This window comes from Panthera tigris, chromosome D1 (genome assembly GCF_018350195.1).
Source record: "Panthera tigris isolate Pti1 chromosome D1, P.tigris_Pti1_mat1.1, whole genome shotgun sequence".
NCBI classification, from domain to species: domain Eukaryota; kingdom Metazoa; phylum Chordata; class Mammalia; order Carnivora; family Felidae; genus Panthera; species Panthera tigris.
Genome location: NC_056669.1, coordinates 52,951,994 through 52,967,291, shown reverse-complemented (window position 1 = coordinate 52,967,291; position 15,298 = coordinate 52,951,994). Strand labels below are relative to the sequence as shown.

At 49.1% G+C, this 15,298-nt stretch overlaps 1 protein-coding gene across 2 annotated transcripts in view; it reads right to left on the bottom strand.

The window, feature by feature from the left end:
* The window catches only part of TENM4 (teneurin transmembrane protein 4), a 597,404-nt gene that overhangs the window by 230,320 nt on the left and 351,786 nt on the right, over nucleotides 1–15,298 (bottom strand). The window lies entirely within an intron of this gene.

Below are 15,298 nucleotides of genomic sequence, written 5' to 3'. Positions count from 1 at the left end.
GTAGCCTCTGACGTCACCCACTTCACACAGTTTCTTTAATACTTAGTGGGTGGTGTTTTGCAAGTGTGGTGCAGGACCAGTCCCTTCGATATCACCTGGGAATTTGTTAGAAGAGAAAATTCTGGATCCCTGGCCCAGGCTTATTGCATCATGAGCCCTTGGGTGGGCCCCAGCAATCTGATTTCACCAAGTCTCCAGTTGATTCCAATGGATGCTAAAAGTTGAGAAAGTATACAATGGTACACAGAAAATGAAACAAACAAGGTAAGGAAAACATGTAGTTTACTAAGGTGGTGATAAATCTGAGAACACAGAAAGCCAGGAAAGGGCCTGTGGCCTGGGTATGTGAGGGCTGTGGTGAAATTTTAGGCTAAGTGGTCAGTGATAGCCTGGGGGAGGGATGAATTTTGAGTAAAGGGAATGAGCTGAATTAAAAACCACCTGGGGGTTATTAAAAACCATCATTAACAGTTACTGAGCACTTACTGTGTGCCAGGCACTATTCTGAGCCCTCTCCATGTTTAAACTCAGCTGATCCTCATGACCCACTAAAGAGCAGGTACTATTTTTATCCTCACTTTACAGACAAGGGAATTATGATACATCTTTTATTTACTCCTTTCAACTACTCAGAACAATAAGTATTATCATCACCAGATTTATAGATGAAAAATAGATTTCAAGATAAAGCCCACACAGGGTCTGGCAAGCCCTTCAGAGTGTGACCCACCCACCCTGCAGAATCCAACCCTACCTTTCATCATCTTCCTCCCTCTACCCTTGACTCCTGCCACACCTTTCCCCCAGAGGCCAAGAGGTCTGCTGCGGCAGTCTAGTGGCTAAAACCTCGTTTCTGATGAGGACGGTCCCCAGGAATGTGCCTCGTACCCTCTGAAGATGTGCCATGCGGTGCTAGCAGGAATCCCCCTTAATGGGAGGCATTAAGCATGGGAAGCAAAACAGGCAGAGAGCAGACAGCCTTGCACCAGGGAGAAGGCGAGAATAGCAGGGTCATTTGCTTTGTCCAGCCGTCCTCAGGCATCACTTTAATGGAGACGTTTGGAGCCTGAGACAGAAGCCAGCAGCAGAAGCACCCTCCTGGGTTGGCCGAGTGTCCCCCCTACCCTTGGCCTTTCAGGCTGCTGGCTGCAGTCCTCACGGCTCCGAAGTGGTGAGAGGGATTGGACCACTATGTCTGAGGCTTATCAGGAGGCCAGCAGAGAAGGGTGACCTAGCCCTTGCTCCAGGCCTCCCAGCAGGAGTCAACCTCCTTGTGGCATTTTTACCTAACGGATATTGATAGTTGCTGCCACTAGCACTTAACTGTGTACTTTTACAGCCTTAACTTATCTAATGCCCACAACAACCCCTAGAGGGCAGTATTATTATCATTCCCATTTTAAGGACAAGGAAGCTGAGGTTTGCAAAACTAAGGGGTCCTTTATTTTATTTTGTTTTACTTTTTTTTTTAAAATCTTTTAAAGATTTATTTCTTTTTGAGAGAGAGCGTGAGCAAGCAAGGGGCAGAAGAGAGGGGGACAGAAGATCCCAAGTGGGTTCCGCACTGACAGCAGTGAGCCTGATGTGGGGCTTGAACTCACGAACTATGAGCTCATGACCTGAGCTGAAGTTGGATGCTCACCCGACTGAGCCACCCAGGTGCCCCCCCCCCCCGCCACTTTTAATTTTAGAGACAGCACAACTGAGGAAGAGGGGCAGAGGGAGAGAGCGAGAGAACCTCAAGCATGCTCCACACTCAGTACAGAGACTAACACAGGGCTTGATCCCACGACCTTGGGATCATGCCCCCAGCTGAAAGCAAGAGTCAGACAATCAACCAATTGGGCCATCCAGGCGTCACACTAAATGGGTCCTTATTAATCCAAAGCCTGAATTCTGTCTACCAACCACAGTGCCTTTGCATATAACAGACACCAGCCCAACTATCTCAGTCCATGGCCATAGGCAGAATAAAACCCCTCAGTTCAGACAGCAAGCATATGAGGGCTGGGTCAGAACAGGCTGGTCTGCATGCCTACAGACATCTTCTTTGTGACTAAGTCAGGATGCCAAGCTCTGGCTTGATAAGGCTTTAGAAGCACTGCCAAGAGTCCTGAAACAATGAGATTTTAATGTATAAGACCACTAGTCATATATCTAAAAACCTAACTTCTAGAAGGAAATTCTCCTATGAGGATAAGGAATATCCTGGTCCAAATCCTCTCTGTTTTTTGAAGCTCAGCTCAATTTCCACCTCCTCCAGAAAGTCTTCCTTGATCTGCCCTCCCCAAAGTTCTTTTTTCCTTGATTGAATGCTAACAGCAGGTAACCTGGACCATGCAGCTTTTCCTTCTCCCTTACAGTTGGGATACTTATGTCCCCATCTTGCCTCTCCTGGTAGGTATAAAAATCCCTGTCCCCTCTGTGCTGGTGATCACAGGCCCTACAACCAACCAGGTGCTCAGTATAGGCTTATTTAGTAAAACGGCTCTCATGAGTGGCTTGGGCAGTCTATCCAAGAGCATAAACCTAGTGTGGAGGACATTTGTGTGCCAAAAATCATAGCAGATCACCCTGGGCTGTCTAGACCGTGGGCCTATGTGGCCCTTTACTGACTTACCTGGAGCCAGAGTTCCAGGTGCATCAGCTGGGCTCTTTGTTTTCCTTCCCTCATCCCTTCCATTCTGAGACCACCAGGAAAGGGGACTTTGAGTTTTCCCAGGTTCCCAAGGGAGAAGATCTGTGTTTTGGGACTTATCAGTGGAAGATCACTCACAACCCCCAAAAGAGACATGACCTTCCTAAGGAGCCATTGTCTCCTCTGGTCTGAATGGAGTCTCCTTTCTGCTCCTAAGGCCAGGAGGGAGGATAGAGGGCAGGCAGAGAGGGTCCTTCTTTTCTCCCCTTCCCCCTCTCTCATATACACTCCCATCTAGACAGAGAAACTTAGAACCAGTTCGTTCATTCAACGTTTACTGGGTGCCTATTCTGTGCCAGGTCCTGTACACTGCGTGCTGGGAATGCAATGGTGGATGAGATAGAGATGGCCCAAGAGAGGCCTGACTCCCTGCTGGTTTCTACAAACTGGCTGGGTGGCCTCCAGTAACTCACTTTACCTCCCTCGTCCTTGGTCCGTGAAAGGGTGCACGCATTCCTACGTCACCACTTTCTGGAGGATGAAAAGAAACGGCCCTTGCTCCAGTGCCAAGTCCTTGGGCTTCCGCTACTCCCACAGGGAAGGGACCACGTGCCACTCCTCTCCATAGCTCCAGTCAATATTTACGGAATGTGGGGGAGACAACAGCAAATTAGCTAGGTGGACTTCTTGCTCACGCAAGCAATGGCTTCTCTCCTGCTACCTGGGAGGAAGCGTTGGTACATTTGCAAAGCTGAGCTGTAAATTCCAATTTACACCCTCTTTTCACAGATACAGCCTCCAAGTATATCTCTGAATCAAGCCCAGATATGAGTCATTTTTACTGTTATACTGCACACCTCTGTTAGTAAAGGCCACTTGCTTATCTGAGTTTTGCAAGCCTGGTTTTCCAGGCAGTATTTTTGCTTCCTACAAGTTCTCGGATATATTTGCAGTTGCTGGTTCCCTCCAACACCTCAGACGCTTTTTTTTTTTCTTCCCACTTTATATACCACAAAAATCCTGAACATTGACGCCTCCAGGAGCATCTCCCTGAACTGAGACATCATGAGGCTTCTTCAGAGTGCTCTTCCAAATAGTAGGTAATAGGAGGAGACTACGCTTTGATGTCAAACAGCCCTGGGTTCAAGTTTTGGCTTTGCTACTTATAAGCTCTTCGACGTGGATCAAGTTACTTGATTTCTCTGGAGCTTCAGTTTTCTTATCATTAACTGGAGATACTAGCCACCTTATAGGGTGATTACGAGAAGTAAAAGAGATAATGTACGTAAGGTGCTTAGCATAGTGCCTGGAATACAGTAATGAAAAGAAATGGTAACTATTAATTCCACGGTTACCATAAAGGCACGCTGAATGAATAAATTGTAAAGTGCTGACTCATCCCCGTGATAATCACGGTCCAGCATTTACAACAGGGGTTCCAAGGCAAAAAACCTTGAGAGAAAAAGGGCAAGAACATATCTGATAGACATGTGGTACGCCTTTGTTGCAGCTGGAGTCTATTCTGGACCACCCACTGGCTTCCAGGAGCCCTGGTCTAAGGAGGGTACCTGTGGCTCGACATGCAGATCAGAAGTGATTAGAATGGCTGCAGCCTGACCCTCAAAGCAAAGTCAGATGAGTGGGGTCTCCATGACTTCCAAGGGCCCCTTTCTGCACCAGATAAGCATGTCAGAACGAATCAAGGTGATGCTCTGTCCTGGGTTCAGGTGCACGCTAAGGTACCCCTTGCCCTAAGCAGAGGGCACTTCAGGTTCAAGTCAATCAGCAACACTAAAGAGCCCTCTGTTGTGCAGAGACCGGAGGGTTTTAAGATGAAGATAAGCCCCGGCCTTGGCAAAGAGCTGGTGTCTACATGCTTGCTGAAGAAACGTGTAAGAACAGAGGTCAGGCGTCTTCCAGATGCAGGCTCCGCCTGGGCTCCGTCTCTGACAAGCATGAGTGAGGGCAAGTCACTTAACTTCTCTGAGCCTCTAACTCCTCATCTGTAAAATGAGTCTATAATAGTAACAGTAATAAAAGGAAGAGGAAGAGAAGGAAGAAGGGCTACCACAGACTGAATCCACGGAGATCCAGAGATGAAACACATATGGCCCCTGACTTTGAGCTGCTCACAGACACTCAGATACTACACAAAATGGCAATCGTGACAAAACTGCAGCAGTTAGTATTTATTGAGTACTTGCTACGCGACTGGGCCTGTGTTTGACTTATTTAATCCTTCCGATGCCCCTGTAAAGAAGGTACTGTTATTACTCCCCATTTTGTAGAGGAGGAAACTAAGGCACAGAAAGGCTGAGTAAGCAGTTTGCCTAAGATTACAAAACCCCTGAGTGGCGCAGCCACCATTTGAACCGGGCAGTCTGGCTCCAGGGCCCATGCCGTGAAACACTCTCCTGTACATATATGAAGTGAGTTGACTCGGGTAAAGAGCTTACGTCAGTCAATGCCTGTCACACAGTGAGCCCCTCCTCAAGCGGCGGCTCCCAGGATTCTCGTTGGCCTTCACCACATTGCCGCTGGAGCTCCATGGAGCACAGAGGCAGCTGCCAGACGGACCGCTGGGGCTGGGGGAGGAGGCTTCAGGAGAAATGACGTGTGACCTGTGTCTAACGGGCACACGTGAGGGGTTCAGGGGCCTGAGAGAGACGCAGTGAGGCCCCCTGGAGCACTTGGATAAGCAGTGTGATGGCTGGGAGGGGCGGCGGCCACAGGCAGGGAGGAGACCCCGAAGGCAGGCCCAGATGGCGAATGCCTACAGGTGCCACATGAAAGAACTCGGCCTTCACTGGGAGGGTGACAGGGCGCCCCAGTGGGCTTTAAGCAAGGGAGCGCCGTGCTCCCTAGTGTTTGAGGAAGGTGTCCAGTGGCCAGGTGGAGGCTTGAGCCAGGCGGGGTGAAACCACAAGCAAGGCCCTGGGTGACTGCCGGATGCCTGCCTGCCTGCCAGAGGCTCCAGCTGAGTGGGTCATTATTCTTTCATAAGAGCACCCTCATGAGAAAAAGGCATGAACTTCCAGGCCTTTGGCTTAGGCAAGGAATTCGAACGTGTCAACAGCCCTGTGAGCTAAGGCCAGCAGTGGCTCTGCGAAAGGGTGCCGGGCCCGGTGCCCACGCTCCTGCCGTCAGGAGCCCCGAGGTCTCCTTGCTCCAGAATTAACGACGACCTGGCGTGCACTGCGCTCGTTCATCGGGTCCTAAAGATTGTCAGACGTGAAAGATGACGGTATTTAATTACCATAAAACACAAAAACTCCAGCTGCCTGCGAATGCCATCAGGAAGAGTTATTTGGGTCCCATTAAAATGCCATCGAGCACCACTAACTCGGGACGGTGATGTAGCCGTGCTGAGAGCTCAGCTAATGAACCTTGGCCTGCACGACCAATTTAGAGAGGCCAGAAAGCTCTTTGTCACCACAGTCGGCAGCCGGGATCTGATGGCCTGACTTCCAGGCTCAGCTCTGCCTCCTTCAAGCTGTATAATCTCAGACAATCTATTTAGCCTGCATTTTAGTTTCTTCACTTGTCAAAGGCATATGAAAGCACCTTGCAAGCTACAGGGTCCTATGTAAGGGTTAGAGACAGAGATCACCAGTATGATCATTACCTTAGCCCAGAAGGAACACGGACTGTGAGGCCCCAGATGAAACGACCGGTTTGAGCACAAGGCTAGTGGCTGAATTTTTTGCCATGTTTCTTCGCTCGTTCGTTCCCTCCCCGAACGGATGCTTTCCGTTCACTTTCACTGCTGTGCTGCTCTTTCTATGTCATGGCCAATGTGCAGTGATTCGAAATGGTACTTGGCCTGAACCCCAGATGGACTCATGGCAGGGAGGGTCCACGGAAGCGGAGACAGAGGACAGGAGCTTTCCCAGGGTTCCCCTTCCAGTTTTCTTGATGGGGGGTAGAAAAGGGTACCCTGAGGTCACCAGGGGGCCGTTTATGCTCCTCATTCATGCGGTCAGGGCAGAACTTTGAGTGGACACTCAGACTATTAAAGCGCTTTGTGTTGAGGGGCGCCTGGGTGGCTCAGTCGGTGAAGCGTCTGACTTCGGCTCAGGTCGTGATCTCACGTCTCGTGAGTTCGAGCCCTGCATCGGGCTCTGTCGCTGACAGTGCAGAGCCTGCTTGGGATTCTCTGTCTCTCCCTCTCTCTCTGCCCCTCCCCTGCTGGCACTCTGTCTCTCTCTCAAAATAAATAAATAAACTTAAACAAATAAAGTGCTTTGTGTTGAGATGTGGTGATGTGGAGACAGAATAGGACTGGAGCACAAGCCTCACCGTGGGTGGCAGTGGTTTTCCACCGGCAGTGTCTGGGAGGGAGTGTTTTCGGGTTGTGATGATGACCGGGGAGCACAGCTGGCATTTGGTGGGAGGGGCCAGGAAAGCTGGCGCGTGCAGGGCAGGCGACCCAGTGACCCTGAGGGGCATGTAGTGCAGTCAGCACTCAGTGTAGTCCTCGCTAGCGAGCATGGGTAAACAGCCACTACAAGACGTTATTCTTTGTCTGCCTGCTCCCTTCCCACCTGAGACTACTCTCTGCCCTTCTCCGACACAGGCCTGCAGCACCTGGGCTCCCTTGCCCCACGGCTTCCACAGAGGTGTGGCTAGGTGTTAGCACGACAGGGCACTGGGAGACCAGAGGAGAGGGATGTGGTGATGGCCTCCCCCCATCCTCTGCAGGGCAGCATCTCAGGCACGGACACTGCAGTTCGGTGGTAGAGTGGTCTGGGGAAGCTTCTAGAAAGAACAAGAACTGGGCATGTAAGGAGAGACAGGGTGGAGGTGTATAAAGTGGAGGGTCGGGGAATTCGAGCCAGGGGCCCTGGCATGAGCAAAGGCCCGCAGGCTGAGAGACACAGGCTCCTCAAGGCAGCAAGGATGGTGGGGGGGCCTGGGCATGCAGAGCAGAGATATGGTGAAAGGGAGCAGAGGGAGAGGCTAGAGCCCACCTGTGAGGGCTGGGGGTCCGGCTGGGGGTGCACCTGGGAGCCTGGAGTCGGAAGGCAGCATTGAGGATACTTAGGGGGCTCACCCCAACTTCTGGCCTTTTAAGACCACATGTCAGAGTAGTTACAGGAGTGAACCAGAATCTCCAGGCTTCATTAAAATGTACATTTTATGTACATTTTACATAAATGGACATAACTGTAATGAGGGATTCCTCATCCAGCAATGAAAGTTCTCCTAGAGTGTGCGTGGGGGTGAGGGGCACCCAGCTGCCCTTGGCTAGACAGCTGAGGAGAGTCAGTGTGTCTGTCAGACAGAGGTATCATCAACATTGCTCTCTATTTCCAGGGTCATGGTAATTTACAGACGCATGAAACCCATCTTTCTAAGTGTGTATGAACAGCTTGGCTGGGCCACCATCGAACCTGGAAAAACTATCTCCCAACTTACACTGGCCCAAACTTCATTCTCGTCCTTGTCCCTGTCGGCCACCAATTGCTCTGTGACCTCGGGCAAGGCACTTCGCCTGTCTGAACTCCGGTTTCCCCAACTGACAAACAGGAGGAGGCAGTGGTGGGAGTCCCGTCTCTTTCTAAAATCAAGACTGTATTATTCTTGGCAGATGAGCCTGGGGCCTTTGTTAGTGAACAGCTACTTACAATAGATGTGCACAGCAAGCTGTATATTGGACTGTGCTGTGTGATTAGGCACCAGAGAAGGCAGGGAGATGGAAGAAAGAGAAACAGAGTGCTTCTCTCCTCCCACCCTCTCTTCTTGCTTCCCTGCTTTCCATTCCTTTTGCAACGGTCACTCTCCATAGGCCTTGTGCTTGAAAGCAGCCACACAGAGAGGGATGAAAGGCCCTGCCTATAGCATTGGAACAGGCTGGTTGGAAAAGGCCACCTGCAGCCACAGGGGAGATTTTTTTTTCTGGGTGGATGGCTTTCCCCCAACTTAAAGCTGTGTCCACCTCAGGGCAGAACTTGTCCTGGGAAAGCTTTCTGGTCGTCAGGTAAGTTTTCCGTCCTTCTACCGTCACCTTCTTACCCTTTTCAAAAATGGTCTGACCCACAAGCTGTTAGGGCAAGTCCCAAATCAATAAGAAACCATATTTTATAGGTAAGATAGGAGCGAGTGGATGCACGCGGGGGTGGAATTCAGTTCAACAGGAGTCTGTGTGTGTTGGAGCAGATGAGAAGCTCATGGAGATGCAGTAGGTTGTAATCCTAGAGGTAAAGCACTAGGAAAGAAGGAGGTGATGGTCACGCTACTGATTAGCTGGCGTGGGTCCAGAGGAGGGATGCCTGGATTGTGGGTCATCGCAGTGTTACAGAGACTGATCCTCCCCAGAGGTCTCTGGAGGTAATGTTTTCCCTGGCTTCCTTGAATGGTGATGAGTTTAGAAACTGTGTTCCTGTGCGTGTAGACAACGGACCGATGCTGTTGGCCTGAAAAGGAGACGGGTTAGGGGAAAGGGCTTAAAGAAAGGGTGTGTGTCTAAGAGCCCTGGGGAAACACACCAGATGCCTTATGATAAGCTGTCCAAGTTTTGTCACTTAAGCCGCACAATCCGCAGCTAGGAAATTAAACACATAATTACGTGATGTTATGGAGAGCCCTAGGTTAAAGAACTGTTCCCAGGTTTGCCATTAACTCACTCTGTGACTTTGAGCAAGTCCCTTCCTCTCTCTGGGCCTCAATTTGTCTGTCTTTTATAGATGATCTCCTGAGGCTCCTTGCAGACTTTGATGGTCTGATTCCTTGTGGCTTCCGTGCCCCTTTCAGGGGACTTCCTGAAAAGAAGAGGATGTGTAGAATGCTACTGCTGCCTCCAAACAGCTAAAGGGTGGGAGAAGGAGAAAACGTACTCCGTGGGGCTTTAGGAGAAAGAATCAGGACAAAGGCCAGAAGTTACTTGGAGCCACCAGCAGTCAACTTAAGGGAACCCTTCTTCCTGCCAAGCTCTGCAATGGGCCGCCTTCCCAAAGAGTGAGCTCCCTGTTAATAAAGCAGCAAATTTTTAAAAATGTTGTTATTTATTTTGAGAGAGAGACACAGAGCATGAGCAGGGGAGGGGCAGAGAGAGAGGGAGACACAGAATGCGAAGCAGGCTCCAGGCTCTGAGCTGTCGGCACAGAGCCCGACACAGGGCTGGAACCCATGAACCATGAGATCATGACCCAAGCCAAAGTCGGACACTCAACCGACTGAGCCACCCAGGCACCCCGGTAAAGCAGTAGCTTAAAGAATCTCAACCTCTTCCCTGCACGTCAAACCTCTGTGGCTCAAACAAAATACATACAGAGCTAAATCTAATGCCTCCCTGCTTCTGAGCCCCCAATCCTACCCCCCTCTCCTAAGCTCCTGATCTCACCACCACCAGCTGCTGCCAGAGCTGCCCCCCCAGTCCACCAAAGCAGACCTCGGGGAATCACCACTGCCTCCTCCCTCTTTTACCAGGTCCTCACCACTCCCGCTGTCACTACCCCAGCTCGGGTCTTATAAGTGGACACCGAGCCCGGAACCATCGCCAACACTGGTGTCCCACCCCACAGGCTCTCCCACCTTCAATGCATTTGCCATCCGTTAGCAGGAGTGAGCTTCCTCAAAGAAAACAATCTTGTCAGTCCCTCATGATAAAGCTTCCGTGGCTCCCCACTGCCCACAGGACAAGACCCCTCACCATCTGGCCTGAACCTGCCACTCCAGGGCAGCACCCACAGCTTTCCACTCCCCTCTTCAAAAAGGTACTGAGGTTAACGGGCTAATTATAAACCACTCATGCAACTGCTCCCTGCTTGTCTCCTATGCATGGCTTTGCACATGCTGTTTTCTTAGGCACGGATGGCTTTCTTGGTTCCTTCACCTGGTTAACTCAGATGCAGAGTTACTTTCTCCAGGAAGCCTTCTCTGACCACCACCTTCACCCCCAGTGTGGGCTCAAGGCACCTCTTCTGGGCTCTTATAGCCCTCAGAGCTCAGAGTTATCATATTTTGTTTGCACGTCTGTCTCTCCTGCTATGCTCTAAGCTCTGGCAGGGGTCTTATCTTAACATGTCAGGGGCTGTGAGGCTAGGAGCAGATGACTCCTCTCTCCAGGGTACATGGCAGGATCTTTCACCTAGGTGCTGCCACTGATTCTCAAGGGGCATGGTACAATTTGGGTACTCCGATCTCTTTAAACTTGACCTGATGTTCTTCAAACTGTACAGGAAAGACAGAGGTGGATGTGTCATTGAGGTGGATAAAAATATTTTAATCAACAGTCGAAGATGCCATGAAAAGGAAATCACGACAATGGAGCTCAAGGCTCCCACAGAGAATGGCTCGCTTTGTTGAAACTGATGTCAGCACTGAAGGTCAGGGCAGGTGGTTTTCCTAATTCTAGCCCCCGCTCCCACTGCATGGCCTGGCAGGGGGCAGAATACCACCAAATGGACAGGTGAATTCTCATTAACCCTGTTCATGTGCCTCCCTGAACTTTTACATCCATCAGTAATTTTGAAGAAACTATTTTCTCTTGTAAGAAATACAGACATGCTAGATGGAAGCAAGAGGCTGCTAGAACTCACAGAGCATTATGGCATGGTCAAGTGCCAAGGCTCAGGCTCAAGATGCTTTGGGTTCAAATCCCACCCCCCCACCCCCACTTACACACTGGCCACACTACCGATCTCTTTTGGATCTCAATTTCATGCCATGAATCCCATTCAAGCAACACGGTGGCCAAGAAGCCAAGTGCTAAGTCCCATGGAACTGAGTTTGAAATCAGGCTCAACCACTTAGTAGCTCTGTGGTTTCCAGAAAGCCTTGATTTCTTCATCTGTAAAATGGGGAACAGAGCACCATGTACTGATTAGTGTCGTTTCAGGGATTTAAGGACATGGTGCCTATAGTCTTTAGCAGAGTGATTGGCGAGTAGACTCAGTTGAGGTTAACTATTAATTTACTCTCATAGAATTACGTCTAATTACATTCCCCTTAGGCTATAGAGTCTTCAAGAACAGAGATCTTATCTCTGCTTGGTCTCTCCTATACCTTCAGCTGTCTTCCCTGTAAAGGCTGTTAAGTTCATCTGTCCCTACGTGTTGAATGAAACTAAATTAAGCCCCTATCTTTGTATATCTGGGCACCAAGAGGTTGCTGGGGGGAAGAGAAATATTTATCAATACATGACAGTGAGCAGACTCCTTATTTTATCTCCAGAGTAATATTGGAAGGTGGCTGTTAATTTCCACATTTTATAGGCAAAAAGACTTAATTTCGCAATTTTACAGACCAAAAAAACAAAACAAAACAAAACCTCTGAGTCTCATAAATCTGCTTATGCCTTGGTCTATGAACTCTCTCAAATTTTTTTCAGCAATGGGGTAATGGGGTATCTCGGGCCCTAGCATTTGGGGCAACTTTATTAAACGTGACATCTTGAGTCCAAAACAAAACAACAAAACAAGAAACCTGCCCTCTAGGGAAAGGATAAAAGCCAGGATCCTAGCACTGGTCTCTGCTCTTGATGCCCCCTAGAGGCAGAAGAACAAGAAAGAATAAATTCTGGAGTCCTTAAATTGTATGTATCAGGAGATTGATTAACTGCACACACATCTAATGTATTTTGGTTACGACTAGACAACAATCATATCGACAGCTGTATGGACGAGGTGTTTTGGGGACCACAAAATGTTTTAATGTTTGATAACACCGTAGCAACAACCCTAAGAGGCAGGTGTTACCAGCCTTTTATACATGAGGAAACTGAGGCTCTTCAAGGTTTTGTGCCTTGCCCAGGTGGCCTGCCCCTAAACAGAGCCTCCAAGCCCAGTACCCTCCGCAGTCTCTAGAAACTACATGCAAATGCGTTGTACCTCAACCAACCCCGGCAAGTCACAGGATGCAGGTGGCCCCTGCCCAAGCGATCTTTACCTTTTCCCTCAGGCCATAAGAGGCCCCGCCTAGGGGAAAAGGCAGAAAGTCATCCAACTAATTATACAGATCGCAGAGATGCTTTTCATCATTTATGACATGATCCCATGTGGATTTTCCTTTTGATACAAGCTCAGGAGATCTTAGGCAGGTATTTCATCCATCAATGTCCATAAACCAAGACATAATAGAAACAGATAAAAGGAATTTGTCCCCCTGAAGTCCTCTGCACAGTGTCCAGCCCGATCCCCAGGCCACCGAAATGTAATAATAGTACCAGGGGCGCCTGGGTGGCTCAGTTGGTTGGACGTCTGACTTCAGCTCAGGTCACGGTCTCAGCATTTCACGAATTCAAGCCCTGTGTCAGGCTCTGTGCTGACAGCTTGGAGCCTGGGACTGCTTCAGAGTCTGTCTCCCTCTCTCGCTGCCCCTCCCCTGCTCATGCTCGCTCTCTCTCTCTCTCTCTCTCTCTCTCAAAATGAATAAACATTAAAAAGTTGCAATTTTTTTTTCAAAAATAGTACAAAAAATAATAGTACGAATGACGGCCTCAAAGTAGTGAAGGCCTACAGGGCTACTAGATACTGAGCTAAGCACGTTTAACATACTTCCCCTGTTTTCTCTTCCCAAGAGTCTTCTGAAGCGTAAGAGGAGCCCAATGCAGTGTGTTTGGCATGCGGGCTCTAGAGCCAGACAGCCTGGGTTTGAATCCTGGCCCTGCCACTTCCTACCTACGTGGCCTTGCACAAGATACCTGGTTCTTCTTGTGCCCCACCTTCCGGACTTCAAATACGCAGGTAACTCTCATGGGGTGGCTGGGAGGATTGATGTAAAGTGCTAAGGCACGCCCGGCCCGTAGCAGGTAGTCACTAAATGCTAACTATTACCGTCTCTATTTTACAGACGAGGAAACTGAAGCTCAGAGAATTTGCTCATGCTCCATGGCTCCTCAACGCCAAGACCAGAGTTCAAGTCTGACTTCAACCCCCAGGCTCCTTCCTGGTGACCGTGGCATACTTTCCACATTTCACCCTGCCATCCACCCAGCACAGCAGGTGCTCTGTAAATGGTATTATTCCTATTACTCATACTTGAGAATGCCTTCTGAAGCACTGTGCTCCTTGTCATTGCCCTCTCAGAGATGACTCACCCCCAGCGCCTGCCCCTTTGTTTGCCTCACGTACAGCTTCTGGAGCAAGTTCTTACGGCAAGGGCGAGGAAAGTACTAACTTTATTTCAATGCAAAAAGTGTAGAGTCTGTGGGCACCACCTGGGCTTATTCCCCAAGCTAATTCTTCTCTCTCGGCTGTGGAATATTTTATTTTTCCAATTTCAGAATCTTCTTATGTTAAAAAAGAAAGAGAAATCCAATCAGCCCAGCTCTGGTTTGCAGAAACAAATAACGCACCCAGCATAGAACCTTAATCCAACAGTTATATTCATAACCAAGGCGATCACTGGTCTGCCTAATTTATACAGCCCAGGGCCTCCTAAGGAACACATCTCTTGACGATACTGGATGCAAATGCAGAGGCTCAAGGACACTGCTGAAGGGGTGTAGATCTCCAGGCCTGGCATCTGGATGAATCTGAAGCAAATCTGGATTTGGAGGCACATCCCCCAGCAATCCTACCCACGCCCTAATGTCATACTACCTTTTCCTCGTCTTTTTTTTTAAATAAGGAAATGGAAGATGTAAACTTTTGCCTGGTTGCTTCTTTTGTTTTCTGGGAAAAATAAAATAGAAACGCCGAACTGCCTTAGTGTCCTGGAGAGGAAAAGTACTTCAGAGTCCAGCTGACATGGGTGTGAATCCTGGCTCTGCCACTCACTAGCTGTGTGACCTAAACAAGTTACTGAACCTCTCTGACAACATCTATCAAACAGAGAAGTTATACCTACTCACAGAGTGAAAACTGAATGAGAGAATAGTGCATTTCCTACTAGACAGTGGGCTTTGTATTCTCAATGCCTAGAACACGTACCACTTTAGTCTACGTCTAATATAGATGTTTATTGACTAGGCCTACAATCCCAATGCCCATTGTTTCCTGAGAGATTATTATGTGCTGGGGACTGTGCTAAGTTCTTTTCATGCATGATTCTATTTTATCCTAAAAGCAGCCGTGTAAAGTATTTATTAGTATCCCCTTCCCAGCTCTGAGATAACTGAGGCTCTGACAAGTTAGGACACTCATCCAGAATAACACAAGTAGTAAGAGGGGGAGCCCTTGGGAGTCCAAGATCACCATGGCAGAGCCAGGGTTCAAATCTAGACCTGTAAACTCTAGTTTTCTGCCCTGCCCCCTCCTTCCACAGTACCCACCAAACTCACACACAGCAGACAGCAGATTCCCAAGGCCAGTTTGTTCCTTTCTTTCTCCTTTGGACCTCTCATATTTGGGATTTCTTAGGGGCAACTCAGAAGTCAGGATAATACTTCAAGATACTTAGAGGTATTTAATCACAACTTCCAGCCAACATCTGTTGGACATTTGCAAAGGGCTAGCTCTGTGTTAGTTACTGTGACTTGCCAGATTTCTGGACTATCTTGATGAAATCGAAGTGAAAATCAAATTCTCCTGAATGACACAGGGGAGGGAAGGTGCCCACCCAGGCACCCAGGTGAGTTTGATTCGTGCCCTGCCCATTATCTTAAGGTGGCAGGGTGGTTGGCAGGTCTGGGTCCTAGTTCCAGCCCTGCCACGATCTTGCTGGCACATGGTCCAGTCACCCCCCCACCTCTCTGGACCTCATTTCCTTCCTGTGGAA